The following is a 27,843-nucleotide window of genomic DNA, read 5'->3' as shown; positions in this document are numbered from 1 at the left end:
TAGAATTTCGTCCTGGGAAGGACAGTATTTCCTATGTACAGTCATGCACTACATTCATGGAAACACATCCTTAGATGAGTATGTCTTTGTGTTAAGGTCAGAGAGTCACTATACAGACCCGGATGTGAGCACATGTGGCCTCTATGGTATGGTCTGCCAGGACAGATGTTCATTCCACATGATCATTGTGAACGTACAGTGTAGGTGACACTGTGCACACGGCTACCTTCTCATGGAGGAAATCACCGCTCAAGTGAAGGATTTATAGAGCACTCAGTTCTCTGGAAGTGTCTGTAGGGATAGCCCCTATTTCTTACTTGATATTTGAGCTGAACCAGGCAGACTCTTCAGCATTTTTCCCCCACCCTTGGGTCTGCTGACAATCCCCTACTGGAGAAGCCCCTTTGCTTCCCTTAAAAAAAAAAACAGTTATTTGAGGGTCATTTAAGCACACATATCACCAAGCGCAAGGACTCATTGAGTTCCCACCCCCCACCTGCAGTGAAGCTAAATTTCATTTAGTCAAGATCTTGGATATGTTTTCATTTTTATATGGGATGACTAGTGGGTTATAAGATTGTAAGACTAGAGGGTGTAGTTCGTTCCACACTCCACTTCTCACCAATTTTCTGTGTCTCCAGCCTTCCACATCCCAAAGATAAGCACCATAGATTTCATGAGATATATATTTAAAAAATGATTTTGTTGCAGAGGAGAGATAGAAGGAAGAGAGAGAAAGTGAAAGCGAGAGATAGAGAGACATTATCACATCTGGTGATGAGAATTAAACTGTCTTAGGCATGCACATCCAAGGCTTTCCAGTTGAGTCAGCTTCCCAGCCTCAGGATATATATATTCTCTTTATTGGGAGGATTAATGGTTTACAGTCAACAGTAAAATGAAGTAGCTGGTAAATGTGTAACATTTCTCAGTTTTCCACGTAGCAGTCCATGCCCCACCCCCCTGTCCTCTTCCATCATCATGTTCTAGGGCCTGAACATCCTCCAACCCCAGACTCCTTTACTTTGGTGCAATATGTCAAATCCAGTGCCAGTTCTGCTCAGTGTTTTCCCTTCTGATCTTGTTTTTCAACTTCTGCCCATGAATGAGATCATCCCATATGCATCCTTCTCTCTCTCTTTTTAAAAATTAATTAATTAATTAATTTTAAAAAGGAGACATTGAACAAAACCGTAGGATAGGAGGGGTACAAATCCACACAATTTCCACCACCAGATCTCTAAATCCCATCCCCTCCCCTAATAGCTTTCTTATTCTTTAACCCTCTGGGCGTATGGGCCCAAGGTCATTGTGGGATGCAGAAGGTGGAAGGTCTGGCTTCTGTAATTGCTTCCCCGCTGAACATGGGCGTTGACAGGTGGATTCATACTCCCAACCCATCTCTCTCTTTCCCTAGTAAGGTGGGTCTCTGGGGAAGCGGAGCTCCAGGACACACTGGTGGGGTCGTCAGTCCAGGGCACTCTGTTTGGCATTATGCTGGCATCCGGAACCTGGTGGCTGAAAAGAGAGTTAACATACAAAGCCAAACAAATTGTTGACCAATTATGGACCTAAAGGCTAGAATAGTGCAGATGAGGTGTTGGGGATACTCACTGCAGACTATTGTGTACTTTTGCTTTCAGGTATAATATTTTGCCCTAGTTTATGGATACCTGTGAACATATGCTCTATCTCAGGGGACCTGGTCTATATCTAGGTTTTGGAACTTTGTTAGGAAGTGAACCACCTGGAATGGAATTAGAGAATACTATGAAAGGAAAGGTCTCAACCGAGTAATGAAGCTGAAAGGTTGTCATTCCATACCTGAAGTCTCTGGACACAGTCTGAAGTGAAGCATGCTGGGGTGGCACTCCTTGTATTGATTAGGTTGGGATCAGCGGATGTCATATTATTTGGTATGAATTGAGAGAAGCATGTAGGAAAGTGGGTCCCACCCTAAGGTTCCAGGACTGGGGGAAATATAGGCTCTATAGTGGAAATGTGAGGTTCTTGCTGTCTTAGGGTTCAAGAAGACAATGGATAGATATTGTTATCATCACATTATTTTCTTCCACATTTTAATTTATTTAATTAAATTTTTAAAAAAAATTATTTATTTATTCCCTTTTGTTGCTTTTTATTGTTGTAGTTATTGTTATTAATGTCGTCATTGTTGGATAGGACAGAGAGAAATGGAGAGAGGACAGGACAACAGAGAAGGGGGAGAGAAAGACACCTGCAGACCTGCTTCACAGCTTGTGAAGCAACTCACCTGCAGGTGGGGAGACAGGGGCTTGAACTGGGATCCTTAAGCCGGTCCTTGCGCTTCACGCTATGCACATGTACTTAATCTGCTGCGCTACTGCCTGACTTCCTCAATTTTTAAAATTTTCTTTATTGGGTGTTAAATGGTTTACAGTTGACAGTAAGATACAATAGTTTGTACATTTATAAGATTTCTACATAACAGTACAACCCCAACTAGGTCCTCCTCTGCAATCATAGTCCAGAGTCAACTACCCATTGTTGTAGTTATTATTATTGTTGTTATTGATGTCATCAGTGTTGATAGGACAGAGAGAAATGGAGAGAGGAGGGGAAGACAGAGAGGGGGAGAGAAAGACAGACACCTGCAGACCTGCTTCACCGCCTGTGAAGCGACTCCCATGCAGGTGGGGAGCTGGGGGCTCGAATCCGGATCCTTATGCTGGTCCTTGTGCTTTGCACCATGTGTGCTTAACCCGCTGCACTACCACTCGATTCCCTCAACGTTTTTTATCTTTATTTTTTTTCCTTTATTGGGGGGTTAATATTTTACATTTGACAGTGAATACAATAGTTTTTATATGCATAACATTTCTTAGTTTTCCACATAACAATACAACCCCACTAAGTCCTCTGTCATCATGTTCCAGGACCTGTACTCTCCCCCACCCCACCCCACCCCACTCCAGCTGAGTAGTATTCCATTGTGTATATAGACCACAACTTGCTCAGCCACTCATCTGTTGTTGGACACTGGGTTGCTTCCAGGTTTTGGCTATTACAAATTGTGCTGCTATGAACATAGGTGTACAAAGATCTTTTCGGATGGTTGTGATTGCTTCCTTAGGATATATCCCCAGGAGAGGAATTGCAGGGTCACAGATCCACTTTGAACCTTGTGAGAGTTCTCCAGACTGCTCTCCACAGGGGCTGGATCAATTGACATTCTTACCAGCAGTGCAGGAGGGTTCCTTTGTCCCCACAACCTCTCCAGCATTATTGTTGTTATTTTTTCTGAATTATAACTTGAGATATTTTTAAGGCAGCATTTAATTTTATATTAAATGAGCCAATAAAAGATTAGGACTGCCCAGCACTATTTGATGTATGGTAGGAAATTCTCCTACTAGACACAATGTAAAGGAAATGTGTTAAACAACTGACAAACCAAAATAAAATTCAAAATACAGGGGGCATAATCAGTTGTCAAGGAAGGAGGCTTTCCAACTCTTGACAAGTATTTTGATCTTAATACCACCTCTTCCCGGCAGCCTGTAACTGCAGGTCACAGAATTCTGATCTGCTTGGCAAAGTGTGGTGGGAACCTGAATGAGACCCAGCTAGTCCAGGCCATCCTCAGCACACAGAAACAGGCTCTTCTAAAACAGTGCATTGTCGAGTCACGGCCATGACCTGGATCAATGTTTTGTTTGTTTCAGGCCAAATTCAGGTCAGATGGAGAGTACTCATATGCCTTGGGGCCTTACCCTGTTCTGCTGCTGCTTCTCCCTCCCTCCCACCGCTCCCTGTCTCCCTTCTTTCCTTCCTCCCTTCCTTCCTCCCTTCCTTCTTTCCTTTCACTTTAATATTTTATTTTATTTATTATTGGTTAGAGACAGAGAGGAATTGAGAGAAGAGGAGGAGATAGACAGAAAGACACCTGCAGCCTTGCTTCAAAACTCATGAGCCTCCCCACCCAAGCCCTGCATGTGGGGACACCAGGGACTTGAACCTGGGTCTATGCAGACTATAATGTAAGCATTTAACCAGATGTCCCACTGCTGCCCCTTCCTTTCTTTCTTTCTCTCTCTCTCTCTCTATCCCTTCCTTCCTTCCTTCCTTTCTTTCTTTCATTTTTACAGCTCTTTTTTTTATAAAGACAAAAAGAAATTGAGGGGGATGAAGAGCAGGAGAGGACGGAATATTTCTATAGAACTGCTCTTCCACTCCTGAAGTTTCAGTCTTGCAGGTGAGAAGTGGGGGCTCGAGCCTGAGTCCTTGCACATGGTAACAAGTGTATTCTATGGGCATGCCACTGCCTGGTGTGCTCTCCCCCTCCTTTCTGCTTTTTTTTTTTTTAATATATTTTCTCCATTCTACTACTTCCTTTTTTTTATTTTAAATTTTCTTTATTGGGGGATTAATGTTTTACATTTGACAGTAAATATAATAGTTCATACATGCATAACATTTCTTAGTTTTCCACATAACAATACAGCCTCCCTCTAGGTCCTCCGCCATCCTTTTCCAGGACCTGAACCCTCCTCCCCCCACCCACCCCAGAGTCTTTGACTTTGGTGCAATACACCAACTCCAGTTCAGGTTCTACTTGTGTTTTCTTTTCTGATCTTGTTTTTCAACTTCTGCCTGAGAGTGAGATCATCCCATATTCATCCTTCTGCTTCTGACTTATTTCACTTAACATGACTTCTTCAGGCTACTTTCTTTTTTCTCACAGCACTTCTCGACTCTGGTTGATGGCAGGGCTAGGGACTGCAGCTGAGACATGTGGTTCCTCAGGCATTCATGAAAGCATCCCCACCCCCAACCTCCCTTCACATCCTTGGCCTCCATATTGCTTCTTTGGTTAGCTAGGAAGGGAGACCCTGACCAAATTGACTGAAAGTATTGATTACTTTTATTTTTTAAAACATTTTTTTTACTTATCTTTATTTATTGGATAGAAACAGCCAGAAATCGAGAGGGTAGGGGAGATATAGAGGGAGAGAGGCAGAGAAACACCTGCAGTTCTGCTTCACCACTCGTAAAGCTTTCCATCTGCAGGTGGGGACTGGGGGCTGGACCTTGGATCTTTGTGCACCATAACATGTGCGCTCAACCAGGTGCACCACCATCTGGCCCCAGATTGATTACTTTGAGAAGCAGCAGAAATCGTAAGTGAATTTCCTGACTCCAGAAGATGTCCGTGTAGAGGAAGGGGAAGGGAGGAGATCCTTAGGCCTCACTGGGTGGGTGGGTAGTCAAGGACCACAGCTCCCTCGCTTGTTTCCTTTCCTTTGACTGACACAAGCCAGGCTTCTGTGATCATTCACAAAGTCGGTTGAGCATCATTGGGCTGTTCATTTTCCTCCCAGTCATGTAGAAAACTCCATGTCATGCTTGTTCTCTGTAAGCTGAGTACAATTCCAAAGAGAACTACAAAGGTGAGAGACTGGTGGGATCATTAGAAAGAAGAAGCCAGAGTCTCTCAATCACCTTGGGAGATTACTACTAAGTATCTGATGAGACCGTGAAAAGAGAGGTAAGCAAATCTCCAGCTGTAAGCTGCTGGCATTGAAGGTTGTTGAGGACAGCAGTTAAGACTAATTATCGGTTGGTTGCAAAATGGGGAAGTTCTTCTTGTTCCTTCTGTGACCACCAAGTGGAACATTGACAGTACTTACAGCGGAGGGCTGTATCCACGTTGAGACACACTGCACACTGCCTGCTGCTCAGTGTGATGCTAGCATCGACTATCATTGCCACGGCCATGATTCTCTCAAGCGATTGCTGTGGAGGTTTCTTTGGGGAGGAGATATTTCATGAGATAAATGGCTGTCCATTCCGAGAAAGCAGAGCCACTGTCTCTTGTTTCCTGAGCAAGGGAAATTAGAGTTCTTGGTGACAAGCCACATGAGCTACTTAGATAAGCTCACAAACGAGGACTCAGCTCTTGTCACACAGGGATAACTTACGAGGAAATAGTTAACTTCCTGTAGTTGTTAAAGGAAGAGGAGCACCCACCCAAGAAATCCCATTAGTTACAGAGGGAGAAAGACCATCTTGGGGGACGTTGGAGAAAATTATTGAAGAATTCACAGGGAAGCACTTAATTATTTGACCCTATTCAAAATAGCATCGGTTTCTACCATTACATTTAGTTCAGGTATACAATAGTGTTGATCAACATCTGTATACAACCCATTAGTTCACCATCACAAATCTCATCGCTGTCATCTCCATAAATGGCGCATGGAATCTTGACGGCTGCTTTCGGTTGTATGTTTTCATGCTGCATATTTTTTTGTTTTTTATTTTTATTTATAAAAAGGAAACACTGGCAAAACCATAGGATAAGAGGGGTACAGCTTCACACAATTCCCACCACCAGAACTCTGTATCCCATCCCCTCCCCTGATAGCTTTCCTATTTATTCTTTATCCCTCTGGGAGTATGGACCCAAGGTCATTGTGGGCTGCAGAAGGTGGAAGGTCTGGCTTCTGTAATTGCTTCCCCGATGAACATGGGTGTTGACAGGTGGATCCATACTCCCAACCCATTTCTCTCTTTCCCTAGTGGGGCAGGGATCTGGGGAAGTGGGGCTCCAGGACACATTGGTGGGGTCATCTGCCCAGGGAAGTCTGGTTGGCATCATGGTAGCATCTGGAACCCGGTGGCTGAAAAAAGAGTTAACACATAAAGCCAAACAAATTGTTGACTGATCCTCAACCTAAAGGCTGGGGTATTGCAGATGAAGATTTGGGGTCTCCATTTTGAAGATAGCTAGTAGGCTTATTTTAGGTATATTCCAAGGGTCTCTTCCTGGTGTATCACCACACCACACTTGCACTAAAGTACCTGTATTATACTCTCCAACCCCTTCTACCTCCTCCCCCTGTCATCTCACTTCTAAGATTCAAGTATAAGGTTTGTTTTCATCCACACAGTTGACTTTTTAATAGAGATTTGCTTTCAGAAACTTAGGCATCTCAAATAAATATCTTAAGATATCTGTACTGACACCTCTGCCAGTGAGCTAGGGTCATTGGAATTCTTTTTTGCAGATTTGGAGGTAAGGACTAACATCTGAGTCCTTTGAAGGTGTTGTTGAGAAACCTTTAGTACCTTTAAAACTGGGAGCTTTGGAGTCAGACCAGCTGAGTATATTGAACATCATATATATATATATATATATATATATATATATATATATATATATATATGTGTGTGTGTGTGTGTGTGTGTGTATGTGTATGTGTATGTGTATATATATATTCTAATCAAGTTATGAGAATTCAGTGAATGAATACATTTTAAAGGCTTAGCATAGAATGGCACTTATTATCATCATCATCATCATTATTATTGGAAAATATGGTTAAGTACTGTGGTCTGGAACATAACCAGGTATTTCAAAAGTACTTTAAGTTTTATAACTTTGAACTTCAGTCCCACAGCATTGCCCCTTGGGCTTTCCCAGAGGACTCTCCTCTCCTGATTCAGTGACTATGTCATCTGCCGGGAGAGCGTGTAGTGTCAGGATGATGTTAGACACCATTTGCACCATGCCATTCAATATCATATTATTTGCTTGGAGATATTTAAAATATTTTATTCATTATTTTTCTTATTTATTTTTATTGCCACCAGGATTATCCCTGGGGTTTGATGCTGACATTATAAATCTACCACTTTTGGTGGCCATCTCTGCCCTTTTTTTCTTTCTCTTTTATTTGATAGGCTAGACAGAAATTGAAATGGGGGGAGAGGAGAGAGAGAGAGAGAGAGAAAGATAGACACCTACAGACCTGCCTCGTCACTCATGAACAAGTGGGGCTGGGTTGGGGAGTTTGAACTCTGGTCCTTGCACTTGGTAACGTGTGCACTCAACTGGGAGTGCCACCACCTGGCTTGCTTGGGAATATTTTTGAGCCAACATCAATGCTTTGGAAGATTTTGCTGATAAGAATGACTGGAGAGATATGAACTGTATTGATGGACACTGAGTACAGACATGTTTATGACATCTTTTCAGCTCTGAAAATGGGAAAAATATCAGCATCTTCTCATGTCAAAAATTATTTTTCAGGGGGTTAATTTTTCCTGTCTTCTCTTTTTCTTTTCACTTATTGAACAACTCTTATTGAAACAGAGAGTGGTAATATCAAACAGGAGTTATAGATTTTCAAAAATTATTTATTTGAAAATCTAAAGTTGTTGTGAAATTCTAGTAAGTTTATTTACAAGGAACAACAAATGCTCTTTACCCAGATTCATCTTTTGTGAATATTTTCCTCCACTTGCTTTATCATTTATTTTCTCTCCTGTAGTTACAGATATCTGTTCCTAAACATGCCTCCTTCAATATAGATCCAGTGTAAGCATGCCTTTACTCTCTGTAAGACATATTTTTAGGCAGTGGTGCACCTGGTTAAGTGCTCACATTACAGTGCACAAGGACCCAGGTTCAAGCCCCTGGTCCTCACCTTTGGGGGGAAGCTTCACAAGTGGTGAAGCAGGGCAGCAGGTGTCCCTCTGTCTCTTTCTCTCTCTCTCTGTCTCCCCCTCCCTTCTCAATTTCTCTCTGTCTATATCCAATAATAAACAAATAAAATGTTAAAAGAATTTAAAAAAATAAAAAGATAGCTGGGCATGGGACTCAGCAGGTAGAGTGCTAGACTTGCATACATGAGTCTCCCCACCCCCTAAATATGACTAGGTCCCTGGCAACACATACACCAGAGCAGTGCTCTGGCGTCTCTCTCTCTCTCTCTCTCTCTTTCTTTCTCCCTCCCCCCCTCATTGATACTTTTAAGTAAAAAAAAACCCTGACAACGTATTCTGATTTCTCAAGATTCAAATCCTACTATATAAAGTCAAATTTCTTTTCTATTTATCAGCTAATAATGTAGCCTTCTGTAGTTCCATTCAGTTATGTTGTCAGTAAAAGCCTCTATATTAACATAAACAAGGGCAGGCACAGTAGCTCAGTGGACAGTGCGCTGCGCAGCCTAGCTTTGAGCCCAGTCCTCACCACCTTGGAGGATGCTTCATTACTGTGGTTTCTTCTTCTTCTAGCGTTTGCCCTTCTTCCGTAGCCAGTCAACAGCGTCAAGTTGAGCCTGATGTAAAGTTTCGAGACCACCTTTGAATCTGGAGAGGTGGCAGTCGTTGACTATGTGGGTCATAGTCTGTCTGGAGCCGCAGGGGCAGTTCGGGTCGACTCTGGATCCCCAGCGATGGAACATAGCGGCGCACCGGCCATGGCCTGTTCGGTAGCGATTGAGGAGGGCCCAATCATAACGTGCTAGGTCAAAGCCGGGTTGACGCTTGCAGGGGTCTGTGATGAGGTGTTTGTTCTTTACCTCAGCTGACTGCCAGCTCTGTTTCCAAGAGACTGGAACAGAGAAGTTCAGTGTAGGCGTAGGGGACCAGATTGGGTGATGAGACGTCAAGCGTTGAACAGGGTGGGCGAAGATATCCGCGTATATTGGCAGGTCTGGTCGAGCGTAGACGTGGGAAATGAACTTAGATGATGCCGCATCCCAACAAATATCTGGCGGGGCGATGTTGCTAAGAACTGACAGCCATGGAACCGGGGTGGAACGGATGGTTCCAGAAATGATCCTCATGGAGGAATATAATTTGGAATCGACCAAGTGGACATGGGGGCTACGGAACCATACTGGGGCACACTATTCTGCAGTGGAATAGCATAATGCCAGAGAGGATGAGCGTAGTGTGGAAGCGCTCGCGCCCCATGAGGAGCTGGCCAGTCTTGCAATGATGTGATTCCTCGCGCCCACCTTTGCTGCAGTTTTTATGAGATGTTTGTGAAATGACAGAGTGCGATCGAGAGTAATGCCAAGATAGACTGGCTGGGCTTCATGCTGGATTCTGGTATTGCCAAGCTGCACATTAAGCTCACGCGAGGCCGAGGCATGGTGTAGATGGAAAACAGATGATACCGTTTTTGCAGTGCTAGGGATTAGTCGCCATTTTTTACAGTCATCAGATATCAGAGACATGTCTTTCGTGAGTGTTTCGGGGTGCATTGGATAGACCTTCCCGTGGTGCATCTCATGAGTACCCATCCATTGGGGAAACTGATGATCCTTCCTAGCCGACTGAATCCACATGGATCCCAGTCACTTTCAAAGCCAGCAACAAGCAGCTCCTGACAGCTTTCAAGCTGTGTTGGTTCTGCTCTTCGAATCCTCCAACTTAATGTTGAGGGGCTGTCCTTTGCCAAACGCGTTCTTATTGGTCAATTGGCAATACAGCATCAGGCAGATGTTATCTGCCTACAAGAAACACATATAGCAGTCGATGAAGCTGCTCGATTCACCATCAGTGGATTCGATTTAATATGCTATAATCTCCATCCTAAACACAGCCAAGCCATCTACGCCAAATCGTGTCTTGTGGACATTGCCTCTTTGACACCTTGATGGGTATCTGAACATTTTTTATGGCTTTTTGTTCCCCCTTCATTGATTTACTACTGATTGACAAGACTATAGGATAGTGGGGTCCAATTCCACACAGTTCCCTCCAGTAGAGTTCTGTATCCCATCCCCTCCACTGGAAGCTTTCCTATTCTTTATCCCTATGAGAGTATGGACCAAAGTTCTTTTTGGGGTGCAGAAAGTGGAAAGTCTGGCTCTGTAATTGCATCCCCACTGAACATGGGTATTAGCAGGTTGATCCATACTCCCCAGCCTGTTTCTATCTTTCCCTAGTGGGGCAGGGCTCTGGAGGTGGGTAGGGTGTCATTGGTGAGATTGTTTTTGCCCAGGGAAGTCAGGTTGGATCCTCTGAAGGGAGGCTGGGTCAACATGCTCTGCCACTCAAGGAAGACTGGTCCTGAAATGAGTGCAGCCTAGAATGTGCCCTGGAGCTCTGCTTCCCCAGAGCCCTTCCTCACTAGGGAAAGAGAGAGACAGGCTGAGTGTATGGACCCACCTATCAATGCCCATGTTCAGCGGGGAAGCAATTACAGAAGCCAAATCTTCCACCTTCTGCCTCCCATAATGACCCTGAGTCCATACTCCCAGAGGGATAAAGAATAGGAAAGCTATCAGGGAGGGGATGGGATACAGAGCTCTGGTGGTGGGAATTGTGTGAAGTTGTACCCCTCTCATCCTATGATTTTGTCCGTGTTTCCTTTTTATAAATAAAATTTTAAAAAGGGAACTTTAATGAATTTGGAAGGCATGGTTATGACTTTGTACACACATACAGGATTCAGTGAACAGTTGAAATGCTAATATTTGTTATACATATGGGACCGTTAAGACCAAAAGGAAGCTCTCTACTTAAGAGCTTAGAAAAGCCAGTAGGAAGGGGGGAGTGCATTATGAAGCTGATACCCTCAGGCAGCAAAGAGTAATAGTCTACCAGCCCCCCAAATTATTAATTTTTTTGTTATCTTTATTCATTGGTTGGAGATAGCCAGAAATCGAGAGGGAAGGGGGAGATAGAGAGGGAGAGGGACAGAGAATCGAGAGGGTAGGGGGAGATAGAGAGGGAGAGAGACAGAGAGACACCTGCAGCCCTGCTTCACCACTTGTGAAGCTTTCCTCCAAAGGTGAGGGACCAGAGACTGGGTCCTTGTGCACTGTAGTGTGTGCTTAACCAGGTGCGCCACCACCTAGATCCCCCCTGACTCCCCCCCCACCCCCCAAGAAAAGTTCTTATTGCTTCATCCAGGGGCATTCCTCAATCCCTTAACCAAATGGAGAAGGTTAAGGACATTGGCAGCACTTCGGACACCTAGTGTGTTGTAAATTGAGGAGCTGGCACTAAGGAATGATTGCAAAAATGACCCTCGTGAGAGAAGCAGTGGGACTTTTGAAACAAAGTTGTGGGTGGAACAGTTTGGAGGGGAAGAAATCAAATGCATGCTTTAGAGAACAGTGTCAGGGGAGCAGCAGTAATGCTGGTGACGTCAGAATGACAACCGTGGCGTGAAATGAGACCTCACTGTCCCCAGTGAGAACCGACACATTCTTGGCCCATCCACCCGTGAGGCGGGGGGAGAGAAAGTCTTACGTAGAATTGTCTAATAGTTCATGACTAAGACACAAGGAAATACGTGAGGGACTGTTTAATAGTCATTTAATAATGGCTAACAAAATTATAAGAAAACAGTTCCCGCCATCGGAGTTGAGTGTCCCCTCGCCTCCGTTGGAGACTTTTTCTGTTCCTTATCCTGCTGATGGAGTGGACCCACGTTCTTTAAGGGGTGCAGAAGAAGGGAGTTCTGGCTTCTGGAGTTGCTTCTGAGAAGAGATACATATACATGTTAGTAGGGAAGTGTTGATTTACAAGGCTTTTGTTGTCACAGGTGTGCACGTTCACATCTCCCTGTGATAGATGTCAGCACGCCACAGCCCCCACCAACTTGTTTTTTTTCTGCACCTTAGGACTCTGGGCCCACACCCGCCCCTTGCTCGGTTTCCTCCCCCTCCCCCCTTTTAGAGTCCTTGGATCTGTTGCAATAGAAGGTAGCTAAGTACATTTTACTCTGTTTTTTGCCATTTCTTTTTGTTTTCTTTTAAATTTGTGATTAACAGTAGGTTACACGATTGTGAGATTACACTCTATAGTTCCACACCACAGCCACCTCCAAAGTTCTGTGTGCTCACTCTCCCAACTCCCAGAGATAACTAACCACCAGAGTTCCCACAAGTCTTACAAACAGTTTGCTTACCTCTGGTATTATTATTTGTTGTTGTTGTTTGTTGTTTTCATGTTTATGTGGATCAGAGCTCTAGATTCCACATCTGAATGAAACCATCTGGTAGTTGTCTCATTTCTTTACTGATTTCACTAAACACAATCCCCTCCAATTTCCATCTATTTTGTCCCGAAAGACACAATATCATCTTTTTTTGATTGCAGAGTAGTAGTCCATGAAGTATATATCCCACAACTTTTTTTTTTTAATTTAAGAGTGATCAGCAAGTCTGTTGGATAAGAAGGGTACAATTCCACACAATAGTTCTGCATCCCACCCCCTCCATTGGAACCTTTTCTATTCCTTATTCCTCTGGGAGCATGGATCCAGGAGCATTATGGGGTGCAGAAGGTGGAAGGTCTGGCTTCTGTAATTGCTTCTCCACTGGATATGGACTTTGGCAGGTCGATCCATACCCCCAGCCTATTTCTATCTTTCCCTAGTGGGACAGGGCTCTGGAGAGGTGGGGTTGTAGGACATATTGGTGGGATCGTCTGCCCAGGGATGGCAGAATAGAATCATAGTAGCATCTGCAACTTGATGGCTGAAGGCAGTAAGATATAAAGCCTGTGTAATCTCTGCATCCTTAAAGGTCTGAATTCACATTCCATAGTCATATGGGAACATTCTAGGCTGCTCTCATTTCAGGACCAGGCTTCCTTGAGTGACAGAGTAGGCTGACCCAGCCTCTCTTTGAAGAGTAGGGCAGTCCTCATCATTGCTGTTCCACACTGTGAGGGTAAGGTCCTGTAGAGGCCCACAAGAGGGTTTATGATGCTGTTCCTGACAGAAGTGACCAGTGATGGTGGAGAGAGGGATCTGTTAGAGGCCCAGACCCATCCTGTCTGTGTGGGATTCCGGTGATGGTTGAGAGGGGGATCTGTTAGAGGCCCAGATCCATCCTGTCTGTGTGGGATTCCCAGGACTCCCTGACTACGGCCCTGGGTGAAGGGGTGGCCTGGTAGTAAGCCAAAGAGCCATCATTAAAGTGTGCCAGTCTCTTGCCCTTTTTCAGCTTTTGCAGTCCTTACTTTGTCTGTCAAGGTTAGCCTTGGGGTGACTGAGGGAAGTGAAATAGGAAGTAGGTGAGGAAGGTATCTAGGTCTAACTAGAAACCATTTGATTAAGTGCTTCATGGTGTCTTCTTAGGTCTTTCTGAGTGAAGTGGAGGCTTTAAAGTTGTGTTAGAAGACTTGTGAGACTGGGGATCAGGGATGAACAAATGGAGGGCATGTCTGCTTTCTCTTCTCAAGAAGAAAAAGAAGGTAAAATTCACATTTCTTGGGGGTCGGGTGGTAGCGCAGTGGGTTAAGCACATGTGGTGCAAAGCGCAAGGACCAGCCGGTGTAAGGATCCCGGTTTGAGCCCCTGGCTCCCTACCTGCAGGGGAGTCGCTTCACAGGCGGTGAGGCAGGTCTGCAGGTGTCTGTCTTTCTATCCCCCTCTCTGTCTTCCCCTCCTCTCTCCATTTCTCTCTGTCCTATCCAACAACGAACGACATCAACAACAACAATAATAACCACAACAACGAGGGCAACAAAAGGGGAATATAATGGCCTCCAGGAGCAGTGGATTCATGGTGCAGGCACTGAACCCCAGCAATTAGCCTAGAGGCAAAAAAAGAAACAACCCCTCACATTTCTTAAAATTATTACTTGTGGGGCTGGGTGGTGGTGCACATGCTACAATGTGCAAGGACTCAAGTTTGAGCCCTCAGTCTCCACTTGCAGAGGGAAAGGCTTTTTTGAAGTAGGCTGCAGATGTCTCTCTATCTCTGTCACTTTCTCCACCTCCCCTCTAAATTTCTGGCTGTCTCTATCTAATAAATAAAGCTAATAAAAAATTAAAGACATTATTTCACGCTTGCTAAACAAAGTGAGAGATTAGCCTCTGGGAAGAGAGATCAGGGAGATACAGAGCAAAAGTGGAGGGTGATGGGGAACTGTTTGTATCTCATGCATCCATGGAAGATGAGGCTGAAATGAAAGATCAAGGGGCATGTGATATGAGTCAGCCATCTTTATTTTTAAGATTGTATTTATTTATTAGTGAGAAAGATGGGAGGAGAGAGAGAAAGAACAAGACATCACTCTCTGGTACATGTGCTGCTGGGGATTGAACGTGGGACCTCATGCTTGAGTGTCCAGTGCTTTATTTATGGTGCCACCTCCAGAGCCACTGAGTCAGCCATCTTAAGGGAAGCGGGGCTTCAGGACACATGGTGGGGTCGTCTGCCCTGGGAACTCCCGTTGGCATCATGGTAGCAAATGTAATCTGGTGGCTGAAAGAGAATTAAGATATGAAGCAGAGCAAATTATTGACTAATCATGAATCTAAAGGCAAGAATATTGCAGAAGAAGATTTGGGGGTCTCCATTTTGGAAAAAGCTGGTCGGTCTATTTTAGGTATATTCCAAGGCTCATAACTTTACTAGTTTTTGCCTGAGCCTGACATCTGATATGCAGGTGGACCCAAGTTATTGTCTGCGGAGGCAATGGCATAACTGGAAAGAGGGCTAGAATGCTGGATCAGGGAAGAGAGTAGCTCCCAAATGTGGGTAAGGTGTATAAATAATGTTAACTGTAAACCCCATAAATTTGATCTGAGGCCCACATTAAGCACAGGAGCCTATGTAACTTCTGCATCTCTGTAGGTCAGACCAGCCAATGCCCATGTTCAGTGGGGAAGCAATTACAGAAGCCAGACCTTCCACTGTCTGCACCCCATAATGACCCTGGGTCCATACTCCCAGAGGGATAAAGAATAGGAAAGTTATCAAGGGAGGGGATGGGATATGGAGTTCTGGGGGTGGGAATTGTTTGAAATTGTACCCCTCTTATCCTATGGTCTTGTTGGTGTTTCCATTTTATAAATAAAAAATTATGTTCAGCAGGGAAACAATTTCAGAAGCCAGACCTTCTACCTTCTACACCCCATAATGGCCCTGGCTCCATACTCCCAGAGGGATAAAGAATAGGAAAGCTATCAGGGAAGGGGGTGGGATACAGAGTTCTGGGGGTGGGAATTGTGTGGAGTTGTGTTGTTGCGGTGGTCTGGTGTCGGGCTGCACCACGGAGAAGAAAGCGGACGTCCAGAGCAAAGGGGTACACAAATCTTTATTATAGGATGGGGGGGAGGTTTGGTTCAGACCACGTGGAGCCAGCCAGCAATGGCTGACCACGGGGGGAGAGCAGGGAGCGAGACCTCAGAGAGGGAGAGCCGAGAGCCCAGAGAGAGAGAGGGGAGGGGTGAGGGGGCTTTTTATTGGGCGACAACCAGGGTTGACGTGTAGGGCCAGGATTGGTTGAAAGGGGGCACTCTAGGATTTAGCGGGGCATAGAAAAACCTGGGGGTGGAGACTGCATCAGAATAACTTCTCAGCAACATCTCCTCCTATCCCTTTATATCTAAATGGACACAGTAAAGAAAAATGGAATGGAGCAGGCTTAAATGTTTTAGAGGAATGCCATGCTCAGGTGGGAAGATGTAGGACTTTCTGTGGAGGAGGGAAGGCTTAAATGGCTGCCAACCTTGTGAGATTTATGCGTCCTCCTGTGCTCAACCCCTCTTTAGAGAGAGAGACTTACCTGGAGAGACTCATCTCATAGGTTTAAGCAGCCTGCTCAACCATCTCTTCACAATATCTCTACATCTTTTCTATCTTTCTATCTAGTAATTGCATAAGATGTACAAAGTCTATAAAAGACTATCATGGGGCAGAAACCTTTTGGGCATAAGCCTAAATGATATAACAAAATAGGAAGGGACAAGTAGGGGAGAAGTAAAAGCCAGTGTGGTGTGAAGGGAAGGATTGGTGTGTAAAGGAACATTCCCTGTTTGGGTGGGGAAAGGGGCAAGGGTACATAATGAGGGGGAGGCGGGAGGCATGACCCACCAAACAGAGGGGCTATTTGGCATTGTATAGTCCTCAAGGCAACAGTCTATAAAGTCTATGAATTACTCAGGATCAGTCTATGAAAAACCAGCAGCGTGAAGGGAAATAAGCTGCTTCAAAATTGTGTAAAATGTATATAGGGTATGTCAGAAAGTCCGATACAAGTCTCAGTCCGAAGAAGATGGCTAGGGGAAAAATTGGCAGGGGATGCAACACTGCATAAGGGAGGTCAGCCGCTGGAATGTTGCTCTTTTGTAGATAGCTAGCTGGAACTGCCAACACGTAACAAGCAGGTCATAAGCAGGAAAGGTAACCAGGCATGAAGAAAGTTCTGTCCTTGGAGTTTGTGTATCAGGTTCTTCAGATCGCGTTGAGTGACATCTAGGGTTTCGGGGGGTGTGCCAAGGTAGTCGTGCCATCTAGTGAGTGACGTCAGGGTGTGCAGGGGTTCAGATGGTTTTTCCGGGATTCCTGTGAAAGAAACACAAACAATCTGCTTCTCGTGGTTAATTTGAACTTGTAACAAGTTATAGGTTTGTTATAGTTGATACCTCGATGATTATAATTGGTTTAGAATCTCTTTATGATTTTATTTAAAGGTCATCTAATGTGACCTCCTATAGCAGCCTCTACCGCAGGATCTTGAGACCAATTTTAGCTAAAATATGTATTTTAAACAGACTCAAATTGCTTAGAGAGTTAATGCATATTCGTGACAATGATTTTAACGTTTACTGTGCCAGATTGATGCCAGATCTGTTGTGGATTAATTTCCACAAGATAGTTTACAGGGCACCTTTGGGGGCCCTTCAAAGGTGTCCTGTATATAAAATTTATATAGTTTAGTTTTGGGAATGAATAGTCACGTTGAACATTTAGACTTTTACCTAACTAGTAAGTTACCTTAACAATTAATTTTTACCTTGTCTGGTAAAAGTGTAGCTGTAGGGTTACACTTCTGACCGTTAAGTTAGTGTTACCAAACTTGAGACATACCCATAAACATTTAGTTATAACAAACTGGAGGAAAAAGAACTTTTGTTATAAAAACACATTATTTAAAAACAAATTTAAATCTGTCATTAGTCACACAGTTTAAGACTAAACACTTACATATATACCAAAACTATATATAAAATTCAAAAGAGGGAGAAAGAAAAAAAAATTTTGGAATGTTTCTGGATGTCTCCAGAAACTTTGGCTGCGTCCAGCATTTTTATATAAAGCCAATTACCTTTTAGAGTACTCCAAGCAGATGGGTCGTGCAAAAAAAAATTTTTTTGTCATTTAACACACTCACTCACAAAAACAACTGGCCAGTTATAACATAAGACATACAGGGAAAGGGTAGGAGAGAGGTCTCTGTAAGCCAGATTTTGCAGGTTCTGCCATGTCATATTACGGGTCCTGGGATGTATCCTGCATCTGGTCCTCTTGTAGTATTTCTTGTTCTTCAGGAATAACAGCGCCATCCTGCGGGTATTGTCGGACATGGCGGGCAGGAACCCAGACAGGTTTAGAGAAATTTTGAGGGAAAATGCATGCGAAACCCCTTCCCATGGTCAATAATGGGTCAGGCCCTTTCCAGACTTTATCGAGTGGGTCTCTCCATTTGACCTTAATAGATGGGAGGGTAGATGGTGTTTGCCAGTGAAGAATAATAGGGGGTAAGGCCGAGTTATTGTAAATATTAAAGAGATTTAACGTAGTTAAGGCTTTTGCTAGCTGGATATTGGGGGGATATGTTCCTCCTTTATCTTTATTTAGTTGAGCCTTCAGAGTTTGATGGGCCCTCTCGACAATGCCTTGTCCCTGTGGATTGTAGGGAATGCCCGTGGTATGAGTAATATTCCAGAGGGAACAAAAATCTTTAAATTGTTTGCTTGTAAACATAGGTGCATTGTCTGTTTTCAAAAATAATAGGACCCCCATAATGGCAAAACAAGAGAGCATATGGCTTACAAGCTTTTTAGCACTTTCTCCTGTCTGAGCTGTAGCCCACATAAATTTAGAAAAGGTATCAATTGAGACAAACACATATTTTTGTTTGCCAAAGTTTGGTATGTGGGTGACATCAATTTGCCAAATAGCATTAGCTTTTAAACCTCGGGGGTTAACCCCAAGGGTCTGGATAGCAGGTGTCTTTATGAGACTTGCACAAGAAGAGCATGTAGCGAGGATATGTTTTAACTGTGATACAGGAACATCAGGGAATCGAGCTTGAAGGCCTTTAAGATTAACATGGGTTAGAGAGTGAAAATTAGCAGGATCAGAGACAGAGACTGGGAAAGTTCCTGTGGAGGCAAGGCGGTCAACTGCGGCATTCCCTTCGGACAGGGAACCAGGAAGAGGGCTGTGGGAATGAAGGTGTTGAATATACAGTGGTTGGGTTCGAGAACAGAGCATAGAGGCGATTTGAATCAAGAGGGAAAAGTGGGTTGTCATCAATTTTCACATACGAACGAGCAAGCCATGGAAGTAAGTTAACAGTATACACACTGTCAGAAAAAAGGTTGAAGGATTCTGGTACAGCTTTTAGTGCAAGAAAAACAGCATAAAGTTCTTTGTACTGAGGGGAATTATCAGGAAGCTCAGTAAAGAGAGGTTTAGGAGATTGTTTGTCTGGGTAATATATAAGGGCAGCAGCTCCCCTTTTTCCACCATCAGTAAAGATTGTAGGAGCAGAGGGAATGGGATCCCGAGAGAAAAGTTTAGGTGCTAGTAGAGGCAGAAGAGGTAAAGAAGCTATCAATTTATTAGAAGGAAAATGGTTATCTATTTGTCCTGGAAACCCCACGAAGCTTATGGCAAAGCGGGAATGATGGCGTATAAGCCACTCTGTATCTGTGAGAGAAAAGGGCAGAATGATTAAATCCGGTTCTTTCCCTAAGACCTGCACAGACCTATTTCTCCCTTGGTGAACCATGAATGCTAACGCATCTATCTCAGTGAGGAGTCTTGGAGCTCCTCCTACTGGTGTGTGAAGCCATTCGAGAACCCCATGGTCTTGCCACAGTGCCCCTACTACTGTGGGGGTGGAGTTGAAGATTAGAAGGTTTACCAGAGAGGAGGGGGAGAATCGAACAAGGTGCATGTCCTGGAGGGCCTGGTTAACCCTTTCCAGTGCCAAGGAGGCCTCAGGAGTTAACTTACGTTTTGAAGAGGGCTGTTTGTTTCCTTTCAACAGGTCAAACAGTGGTTGGAGGCAGCTTGTGGGCAGATAGAGATACTGCCTAAGCCAATTTAAATTTCCTAGAAAACTTTGTAAAGAAGCAAGAGTAAGGTTAGAAGGGAAGGTAACATTAGGTTTTAAGGGACGAATTTGCGTTAGAGAAATCTCTGAACCTAGGAAGGATATTGGAGGGATTAGCTGTATCTTCTCAGGGGCTACATTAAGGCCGCTTTTCTTTAATGCAGGAATGAGAAAATCACATAAGGCATAGATATCTGTATCTGATTTTCCCCATATTAAAATACCATCTGTATAATGAAAAATATTAAGGCCCTTATGAATATATGGGACAAGGGCAGATTTAACAGCCTCCTGACAAATTGTAGGACTATTGGCCATACCCTGGGGCAGCACCACCCATTCAAATCTATCAGCAGGGCTGGCATTATTAATAGACGGAACAGAGAAGGCAAAACGTTTACAATCTCGCAGATGCAAGGGGAGAGAGAAAAAACAATCTTGTATATCAATAGCTATGATTGGAATTCCTGTGGGAATTGCAGAAGCAAGAGGCAAACACCTTTGGGGGGAGCCCCAGACCTGCATGGTTTTATTTACTGCACAGAGACCTTGAAGGAGGCGCCATTTTCCTGAGCGCTTTTTAATCACAAAGACAGGAGTATTCCATGGGCTTCGAGAATGACGAATGTGTCCCAAGGACAACTGCTCTTGGACGAGCTCTTTTAAAATTTTTAGCTTATCCCTAGGTAAAGGCCACTGTTCCACCCAGACAGACTCATTAGAAAACCAGCTTAAGCGGGGTGTTTGGCTACGAACAGTGGCATTTAGTATTGGGGGTGCTGAATAGGCCTGGTATCGCGGGAATGAGTTTTACGCTCTGCAGAGGTGTCTGTGGATATCCTAACATTAAGACATTCCAGAAGATCCCTGCCCAGTAAGTTGGTGCTAATATTAGCTACCAAAGGGCGGAAGTGTCTGGTAGAACCTTCTGGGTCTTCCCACATAAGCGAGTCTCGTGTGCAAAATGCTCTCGTCGTCCCTCCTATTCCATGTAAACTGGGTCCAGGGATGAGTTCCCAATCTTGGGGAACCTCTTCTTGCCTTAAAATCGTCTTTGCTGCCCTCGTGTCAATCAAAAATTTAAAAGGAATATTGCCAGTCTTTACTGTCATAGAAGGGTGACCTTGTTCTAAAACAGGAGTGGTCCACAAAATCTCAGGCCCCGAATTTGTACCATTCAGGGGCGAACCATCTTTATGAAATTGGGACCAACAGTCTCTCTTCCAATGAAACCCCTTACGACATTTTGGACAAACAGTACGTGGTCTCTGGCTCCCTGACTGAAAGCGGGGTTGCTCTGGCTGGAGGCGTGGTTTCCCTGACTGGAGGCGTGGTCGCAACTTATCAGGACATTGGTTACGCCAATGTCCTTGGCGACTACACTGAAAGCAGGCCCCGTTTTGCTTACGTGGGGCAACTGCATAGACCTGCGTCGTAGTGGGTGCCCCATAATTGCCTGATGTAAGTTCCTGTGTCACTAGAATCCAATTATCTGGGTGTAGGTGTTTAAGATTAAGGCATACCTGACGGAATTGTGGTGTCATGCCTTCCCAGACAATAGAGCGCAGGAGTAGTTTGCGGACGTCAGGATTATAAACCTTTCTCTCTAAGCTTCTCTTCACCCTTGAGATGAAGCTCGCCAATGACTCATCAGAGCCTTGGTGAAAAGAGTTAATGGGAGCTGATGGATCTACATCAGGTGTGGTCACCCTTTCCCATGCTTGTGTTGCACAGATGTGTACCTGTTCAAAATAACCGGTTGGAAACCTGGCTTCTGCCTGCTGAGCTCCAGATTCATAAGCTCCTGCTCCAAACAAAGCATCAAAATTCCATTCTACCTGTTTGTTACTATTTTCCTGCGATTGCCTAGAGCACTCATCGCGGAAACATGCCTGCCACTGAAGATAGAGTGGGTCTGGGAGTGCAGCACGAGCCAGTTCTTTCCAGTCTTGTGGTGTATTTAAATGCTGGTAAAAGCTTCTCAAGACGGACTTGGTCCATGGAGAGTGCATCCCGTCCTCCCTGACTGCTTGTCTGAGCGTTCCAAGATCTTTAGAGGAATATGGCTGCCACGGCTGAGGGTTTTGTTTAGAAGGGGCCAAGTTTAACGGGAATGTGTGGATTTGGTTTGATGGCACGGGAGAGGGAGCTACAGAAGTGGAAAGTTCAGTAGAAACTGCTGTAGTGGCTGCAGGGGCGACTAAACGCATATCTACGGGGACGGAGCTCCCGGGGTGGACTGCACATGGTTTAAAATCCTTAAATGCTGAAAAAATATCCTTCAGCTCTCGTATCTCAGCCACTAGGTCCCTTAATGGTGACGTATCAGCAGGGGGCGGGGTCAGGGACGAGGAAGCCTCAGGCGGAGCTGAAACCGCTGCAGCAGGGGCCAGGGGCGGGGTCAGGAAAACTGAAGCTGCAGGCGGAGCTGAAACCGGAATGGCAGGGTCAGGGGCGGGGTTCAGGAACGCAGAAGCTGCAGGCGGAGCTGAAACCGGGGCGGAAGGGGGCGGGGTCAGAGGAGGAGCGTCCGAACACGTGTGCGTGTCTGTGGGAACGGAATTCTTGGGTCTAGCTGCTGATCGCTTAGGATGTCTAAGTCTTAAGCACATGTGATTTAACTCTCGTACCTCAGCCTCAAGGTCACTTATCCTTATGGCATACCACGTTTTACATATCTTGAAAGTGGTGACCACAGTTAAAAAAAATCCAAGGGGTAGCAAAAATTAAACCTTTTATGACAGCGGGAATCTGTCCCAGGTCAAGAGATAATGACTGGGACACCTCCTCATAAAACAAGAAATTTCCCATGGTGGAGGGAAACGCGGGGCCACAGAAGTGGGTGGATGCCACTTACCTGTGTCTGGGTGGTTTCGGAGACGAGACCTCAGGCCGGGTGTGGTGTGGGTACGGAACACGATGGGCGCCAGATGTTGTTGCGGTGGCCTGGTGTCGGGCTTCACTGCGGAGAAGAGAGTGGACGTCCAGAGCAAAGGGGTACACAAATCTTTATTATAGGATGGGGGGGAGGTTTGGTTCAGACCACGTGGAGCCAGCCAGCAATGGCCGACCACGGGGGGAGAGCAGGGAGCGAGACCTCAGAGAGGGAGAGCCGAGAGCCCAGAGAGAGAGAGGGGAGGGGTGAGGGGACTTTTTATTGGGCGACAACCAGGGTTGACGTGTAGGGCCAGGATTGGTTGAAAGGGGGCACTCTAGGATTTAGCGGGGCATAGAAAAACCTGGGGGCGGAGACTGCATCAGAATAACTTCTCAGCAACAGAGTTGTACCCCTCATATCCTATAGTTTTGTCAGTGTTTCTTTTTTATAAATAATTTTAAAAAAATCAGAAAAAAAAAATAATAAAAGAAAGAAAAAAAGGAGGAGGAGGAGCAAAAGAAAGAAATGGAATTCCCAGAGTAATAATCAGTGGAGTCCAGAAAGTGAAAGTGAAGGCCTGGAGTGAGCCGAGAACTTGGACTTGACCCTAGATCTAACTCTCCTTTCTGTGATTCCTCAGCAAGCTCTGGCCTCCTCAGGCAGCAGCCCTCAGGCTCCCCATTTTGAAACAGGGTGTATTGTAGTTTTCCAAAAAAGGAGTATTGAGCAAATCAAACAACCCATTCAGTCTACGGTAGAGAGCGGCCAAACATCATCTCTCTCATGTTCAGTTTTACATTCTAGGATGAACATCAAAGCAGAGGCACAGGAAGGGAGAAATTGTGTGTTTATCTGAATCAACAGGGTCTGCCAGAAAGTTCCATAGAATGACACTTTTGTAGGACTTGGGGACAAGACAGACAGATTGCTCAAGGAGAGCACCTTGCTTACCATCTTCCCAGCACTGTTTGCATGCTGGAGTTTCCATTGTTCCCAGGCAGCCAGGATGATTGGAGGCTTTCCCAAGTCCACCGAAGGGTCCAGGCATTGGGCAGGCCTGCTGTCTTCTCAGTGGAGATCCAGCTATTAATTACACTAAGTGACAAAGATTCCCCTTGCTGTTTATTGACACAAGGGTGAATCTTTGTTACTGACTGCAAATAATAGAAGTCTGGTGGTGGTCAAGAGGTCAGCAGGGGCAAACGCTCTAGGTGGACAGCAGTGGACGTAGGGTGCGTCCTTCTGAATCATCCCAGAAGACAGCAGAGGGAACAGAGTGGGTATTATTTGGTTGAGCTTCTCTTCTGAAAACAGAACCTCCATCCTTTTCTGCTTGTTCACTTCTGGCACTGGAACAACCTGTCTCTTTGCATTAATTCAGTTCTGTAGAGAAACAGTCATTTGGAAGGAAATAGTTGGAAAAGCCAGGCACAAATCCATTTTTTTTTCAATTCCCAGCTGGATGATGGCTTTCTGATTGTGCTACATGAGGCTAGAAGAATCAGTCCTTTTTCATACTTATTTTTTTTCCTTTTCTTTTTCTCCCCCCACTTTTTGTTTTGTTTCAACTTAACACACACACATGTGCGAGAAACAAAAACATTTTCAAAGGGCAAGTTTCAAGGACTCCTAAAAATAGGAGTGTTTCTAAATACACCTTTCCCTAATATGTAAATGGCTGGAAAGGGTCACAATGAAAAACATATGCTACTCAAAGCTTCATTTAGAACAGCAAGAGCTGGGGGAGGGGGCTGACTTCTGGCCCCTAGACTCTTTAAGCTGGTGATTTCCATTTACATTTTGTTCTGTCTCTAGACATCATACTCTGCATATTTGACATCTATCATTTAATCAAAACTGAAAGGAGAAGAAAAAATTAAAAAAAGGCACCAAGAGTAATTATCTTTCCCCGAATGGGAGAATGTGCTCTCACTACAGCAGCCTGTGACTTGACATGAAGCTTTCAAATAATTATCGAGGCTAAAAGATTCCTTATAACTCGCAGACTATCTGGACCACTAGTGGGTGCTTTGTGGACCCAAGGATTGAATCAATGAGTTGAGTCCTAAGGGAACTTTATAGCGATAAGAAGCCTCTAATTTCTTCTCTCTTATAATCTGCAATCAGGAATTGCCTCGATTTTTTTCCCCTTGCTGGACAGAAAAAAAAAAAGAAAAAAATGAATGAGAAATCATTCATACATCCACTACAAATCATAGAATCAAACGGGGACAGAGCCCCCAGTGAAACTGAATACCTTCCATGTGGAAAGCTGAGTCTTTCCATTTAGAAGATGAGCCCCCCCCCCCACCATGCTGAGTAATGCCTTGTTGTATTTTCTAGGGAAAAAAAAATCATTTTTGATCAGCCATGAGTCAACACTTCTGGCAGTGATTATCTGCCTCTGGTCAAAAATTCACAAACCTGAGTAGAGGTTACCTTTCCTGGGGAGATTCTCCAGGGAGCGGGAGGCCTCTGAATTCCGTGGAGCCCTTCTTTCCACCCCAAGTGACCGTCAGTCTGCGCCGCTCCTCAGAATAGCACTGAGGTCCAGAACTTTACCCTTGAAATTATCTTGCTTTCTCAGCTCTGGTTAAATTTTGCCTTTCCTATCTTAATATGTCCATGATAGAGTGTGGGAAAAAAAACGAAAAAAGAAAAAAAAAACTTTGAAAAGGTTTCACCTTTGCTGTTAAGGAGTTATGACCTTTGTTCAAAATTTCCAGAGAAAAGTGGCTTATAGCACCAATTAACATGAATTATTAACTCCCAGATTAATAATTGATTAGAAGCCGAATGGCCCCAGGCATTACCAGATCACAGTATTGAAAAGAAAAACAAAGAAAACAGCATAGTTCTAATTATAACAGTTCATCCAGGGTGCTTGGAAGAGTAATGACATTTAGACTTTCTGAGGGATTTCTTTCCCTCCTTGAACACATTGGTTACATAGCCAGACAAACATTGGTAAATCCAGCAGTGATTCAGAGAAGACATCGCTATGTAAACATGTTTTTTAATTTTTATTTATTTATTGGATAGAGACAGACAGAAATCAAGAGGGATGGGTTTGGTAGAGAGAGACAGAGAGACACCTGCAGCCCTGCTTCACCACTTGCAAAACTTTCCCCCTGCAGGTGGGGACCAGGGGCTCGAACCTGGGTTCTTGCACATTGTAACATGTGCACTCAACCAGGTGTTCCACTACCTTGCTTCTGATTCTGTGGCCTTCAATCTTGATGAAGAAGTAAAAAAAAAAAAAATGACAGTCTTTATTCCTTCCTGGAAGGAAAATGAAAGAAGGAGCTCCAAGCTTTGAGGATAGAAGTAGAGAGCCCGATCTCTGGGGCTCGCCTCTGCAGGGAGAGCGCATGTGTTGTTACGCTGAAGCCTTTGTTTCCGTCCCTGAATCCACACGGGAAAACCATGAACAACACCAAGAAAGCCCCATGGCTCATAGAAGAGTGCTGTGGTATCTCTCCTGCTCTGAAAACACAGAAACTGGTCCAGAGAAGCGACTCAGTGGTTTCACACATGCATGAGGATTGGGGTTTATTTTCCTCTGTACAAGAAAAAAAAAACGTCTTGGGGTTTAGAAAATCATATTTTGCTTTTTTTTTTTTAACGTTACCATCTTTTTACATCTTTATTTTATTATCGGTTGGACAGTGACAGGGAGAAACTGAGAGGGAAGCAGGAGATAGAGAGGGAGAGAATTAGACACCTGCAGCCCTACTTCACTGCTCACGAAGCTTTCCCCCTGCAGGTGGGGACTGGAAGCTTGAACCTGGGTCCCTGTGAGTATGTGCTGAACTGGGTGTGCTACTACCCAGCCCTGTTGTGTGTGTGTGTGTGTGTGTGTGTGTGTGTGTGTTTTGAACATGCCGATTTTCAAAGGAGAGACACTAGCTCACAGGTGTTTGTTGCATGAGGAGACTTATGACAGGAGATTGACGCATCATCCCATGTCTAGTCACCACCTGGTTTATCTAACAGCTGCCTGGGAGATTCTGTGTAAAGATCAGATGCCCTAACACTTATTCTAAACTTGACTTTCAAACTCAGTCTTTTTTTTTTTTCCTAGGGGGGGCATTTTTCTCCTTACTTTTCTTCTGTTTCTCTTCTTTATCTTATTTTTTCAGAGCACTGCTCAGCCCTGGCTTATGGTGGTGTGGGGGATTGAAGCTGAGGCATTCGGGGCTCAGGCAGGAAAGTCTCTTAGCATAACCCTTATGCTACCTCTCCTACCCCTTTCCTGCTCGGTTTCTTTGGAAGTAAAGACTGAGAATCATTGTAGGGTAGTCATTCTGCTCCTTTGGGATTTAGACTAACATTCTAGGGTGGTTCATCTGTGAGGTCACTTCTTAGAATTTTTTTCTCTTCTGAGGCAACATCACGCAGGAGGATGTCAGATAGATAACAGAATTCTGTTTCTGTTTTGCTTGAATAAATTGTCTACTGACTAAACTTCGGAGACTATGAAGAGAGCACACTAGACTTGAATGCACGAGGCTCAGGGGTCCCAGGTTCAATCCCCAGTACCACTATATACCGGAGTTGAGCAAGTCTTTGGTCTTTGTCTGTCTGTCTCTCCCTCTTTCTCTATCATTAAAATGAATAAACATCTAAATAGCCTACCCCTTTTGGTAGGTTTAGAATTGCTTCTGGTTTGAAGACTAAAGTCATGGAGTCGTATCTAAATTAATTATAAAGACAGAATGGAGGGCCTAGAGGGGTCGCTTCAGAGGATGGGCTGATTCCACAACGAAAAGAAGTAAATCACAAAACTTTGTGCTGCTGAATCTTTCAAGGGCTGGCAGGAACATCACTTTTGTTTGGGGAATTTTTGATCACTGCTTTGAAAAACTCACCTAGAAACTTGTTAAGCTCTTATACATAACACTCCCTAAGGAGGAGTCCCAGCAAGTGTCAATCCATACAGAGTCTAGTGCACCAATAGACAAGGGGCCAGTTTAGGTAGCTCACCTGGGTAAGCGCACCCACTAACCACCCACCGGGACCCAGGTCTAAGCCCCTGGTCCCTACCTGCACAAGGACAGCTTCATGAGTGGTGAAGTAAAGTTGCAGGT

General features: G+C 44.5%; 1 long non-coding RNA gene across 1 annotated transcript; it reads right to left on the bottom strand.

The window, feature by feature from the left end:
- Positions 1–14,777: 14,777 nt before the first annotated feature.
- On the bottom strand, positions 14,778–25,302 carry LOC132540268 (uncharacterized). The gene is made up of 3 exons (XR_009551474.1): positions 25,193–25,302; positions 23,705–24,136; positions 14,778–15,008 (listed from the first exon to the last, which is right to left on the bottom strand). It is a non-coding gene; the product is annotated as an uncharacterized LOC132540268 (long non-coding RNA).
- Positions 25,303–27,843: the final 2,541 nt, after the last annotated feature.

Source organism: Erinaceus europaeus, chromosome 9 (assembly GCF_950295315.1).
Source record: "Erinaceus europaeus chromosome 9, mEriEur2.1, whole genome shotgun sequence".
Lineage (NCBI taxonomy): Eukaryota > Metazoa > Chordata > Mammalia > Eulipotyphla > Erinaceidae > Erinaceus > Erinaceus europaeus.
The sequence above is the reverse complement of the archived record's forward strand: the minus strand, read 5'-3'. Positions and strand labels throughout refer to the sequence as shown.